This window comes from Anneissia japonica, unplaced genomic scaffold (genome assembly GCF_011630105.1).
Source record: "Anneissia japonica isolate Jap-2015-1 unplaced genomic scaffold, ASM1163010v1 scaffold288077_len231462_cov166, whole genome shotgun sequence".
NCBI lineage: Eukaryota > Metazoa > Echinodermata > Crinoidea > Comatulida > Comatulidae > Anneissia > Anneissia japonica.
The window spans coordinates 169463-173161 of NW_022693316.1; positions in this window are offsets into that span (position 1 = coordinate 169463).

A 3699-nucleotide genomic window follows, 5' to 3' on the forward strand; every position below is an offset into this window, starting at 1 on the left:
TTTAAGGGGTAATTCTCTCGCTAATCTGCCATTATAGGCATGGTTTATACGTGTAAAGATAAGAGAATAATGTATTTTGTGAAAAAAAATAAAGGAATGATTTTTGTGTGGTCTTTATTGATTTGTGGTCTATTGAAATTATTTCCAAGGAGTCAATTTAACCCCAAAAATTGAGTTAAATTTAAAAATAAGTACAAAAAGAGGGTGATTCCCATCCCCTTTTTGGAGTTAATATTACTCCCTTTGGGGAGTAAAAATACAAGAGTAAATATTACTCCAGAAAAGGAGTCGTTCTGTACCTTTTTTATTAACTCCACTTTTGGAGTTAAATTGACTCCTTTAAATTAACAGTGCGTAGTTGTGTTCAGACGTTCTTCGTGTTCTACGCACTGCTTTATCTTATCTTAGATTGGATTTAAGCCTGTCTCACATTATCGCGACCTAACAATGCGACCGTACCAACCTACGGTCGTATCTGACCGGAAGTAGGACCTGGCGACCAGTACCGACCACTATATTTTATTCAACATGTTGAAAACTCCGCGACCATCGACGACCCTCTCTTCTACACGAGCAAGTTACTCATAGCAGCTCTCACACTGGTCAGTGTCGGTCGTATACTGATCGCAGTGCATGTAGGTCGTGATAGTGTGAGAGTTGCTTTAGGGTGTTACCATTTTTGGTGACTATAGCTTTTACACATTTTTATTCACATGATTGAAGAAGGGTATACCCTGGTGAATCTATACTGAACATATTTTACAATTAAACGAATTTTAAGGCTGGTATTTTTCAAAAAAAAGTCGGAAATTTCTCTATAACTATTTTAAATGCTATACACTTTTTTTTTCTTACAGAAAATTCCGAATTATTTTAAAATATACACGTTTCATGTATATAATTGGAGAACAAAATATTTTTTAGCATCAATAATAAATCGTTGTTTAAACCACTGAAAAAAATATTTTAAAATCTATTTGGAAGTTTAGATTCATGCTTTTTACATCACCATCTTCAGTATAGTCTTAGGTTTATGAAGGTACCAAATTTACTGCTGCACTTTCTGTTACTTTGCGAGCTAGACGCACTTTTATTAATCTTGTTTTCCGTACAATTGAGACGCAATTTAATTAGAGTAAACCGCAATCAATGGGGATGTACTCAACAAGTTCATGCAACGCGTGGAGAAAACATTCTCAAAAAATTGACAAACTGCATTGGATGCTCGTGATTTAACAGTTGCAAATCTGCAAATATTTTGTTGTTGTGTAGAATAACTTTAATAAATTTTATGCAGTTTAATAATCCAAATCGTATGATGAAGATGATATTTACAAATTATTATCTAGGCGTCAATTGTTTGAACTTTATTCAGAGATATCCAAGACACCGAAAAGCTTCTTGTTTCAACTTAAGGAGAGATGAGCTTCAAGTACGTGACAAGTAACGACCTTCCCAGCAAACAATATTACGTTATAAGAACGTAACAATAACGTAACAGTTGGCTAATTTTGTAGAACCATAAACAAGTAATGAACATAATTTCACGACGTCATAACATTTGCACATTCTTACAATGTTGTGTGAACGCTATTTTGTGACACTTTGTGTTTGCTGGGTTTCTAAAAAAATAACTCGTGGCTTGACAACAGCATTACATTTTCGGATTAGGTTATTAATGTTTTGACACAGGACAGAGGAAGGTATTCCTTTCACACCAGCAGAAAATCCACATGAGACTTCGGAACAACCCAAACCGGGCGTCCTATCGAAATATGGGAGGATCCTTTAGAGAGATCGCGAAAGAGTGATAAAGCATAAGACACTGAACTTTGTTATGCAGCTCTGAAGTATCTACTTAAATTTGCAATGGCTCCGTCGTGTCCTACCATAATAAGAAGCGAAAAAGCATTAAAGCATTACTATCCTGAAGGTATACCTGTCGAAGAAGAGGATTTTTTTTTTAAGAAAGAAAGAGACGGAGTACTTATCTAGGACGTTTCGTTCTCTAACAGAGATCTTTATCAACTCACTGCTAGGTGAAATTGCAGCTTTGTAATGATGTCATTTAAGTGTGCTCGTAAGTCTTTTTCATTAATCTGATAACTGATAAAAGATGTACAAACATTTGTAAGACTAAATACAAGAGGTGTTAACTCTCATATATCATAGTGTTCAGGGAGTATTTAATGACTCATATTTTTAAGTATATTCTTACGCGTACCCTTACAAAAATGTCCTTTAGGATCCTATAAGAGAAAATTATATAGGAATCTTATAGATTTTTCGTCACATCTATAGGATCCTATAGGATTATTTCGATAGATATCCTTTAGGAATCCTATAGGAATCATATAGGAGTCGTATAAGTATCCTATAGGAATTTTAATATGTTTCCTATAAGATTCTTAATGAAATCTTATAGGAAAACTGCAAGATTTTTAAATGAAACAAATAGGAATCTTATAGTTATCCTATAGGAATCCTATAGAATGCCTAAAGGAATCTTATAGAAAGGAACCTTATAGGAATCTTATATGAATTATATAGGTATCTTATAGGAATCCTATGGGTTTCTTATATGAAATCTATAGGAATCTTATAGATATCTTATTGGAATCTTATAGGAGTCTTATATGAATGATATAGGAAGGTTATAAATACCTTATAGAAATCTTATAGGAGTCTTATATGAATTATATAGGAATCCTGTAGATATTTTTAGGAAATCTTATAGATATTTTATAGGAATTTTACAGATTTCTTTCTGGGATCATATAGGCTTCTTATAAGAATTCTATAGAACTCTTTTAGTAATTCTAAAGATATCTTAAAGAAGTCCTATAGATTTCCTAAAGGAATCTTATAGAAGTCTTATATGAATAATACAGGGTCCCTATAGATATCGTATAAGAATCCTATATGATGTGTATAAGAGACAGGTTTTACAATGTGTATAGAAATAGTCTATATAGAAAGACATGTTGATATAGATTTCCTAAAGGAATCGTATAGGTGTCTTGCAGGAATCCTCTGTGAATGCTTTAGTTGTTATTCTTATAAGAAAGCTATAGATAATGATTTATAACATATTCATATAAATTTCTTATTTTTGCAAATACAGTACAGTATATACTGTTTGTTAATGCAAGCAATGGTTGCTTAGTAAATTGTTATTGATGGGTTAGCTGGTTGTTGACATCCATTGGCTCCACTGCCACAATATTGTTTGCATGCACAAGCAGTATTGAATGATTGATGCATTTGATTTCGAGCTGGAGTGGCTACTGGATGGAAAAATAATAATGGCTTCATTTCTTTAATTAAAAACATCAACTATGCAACTATGGTAGGGATATTAATCCCTATGGTCTCGATGACTTGCATACCCCTTCACATAATATTGTTCGTCTTAAGCCTTACTGATGCACATACAGTACTTCAAATTCCAGCGGTACCTAAATGCTTTACAGTCTTCAAATCAGTTTTTTTTCTGTAATTTATATTAAAGCCTCAACTAGCGTTTACTATACAAAACCCTGTATAAAAAACTGTTGCGTTACAGTTGTGTATAAACCAGCAATTTTCTGTATGAGCTGTCTATATCCGTCCTTTTTCTTGTCCAATGGTAGCAAAGCAAATTGGAAATCTTGCTGAAAGATGTCATTGTGAATTCTGCAGAGTGACCAAACTAGGTTT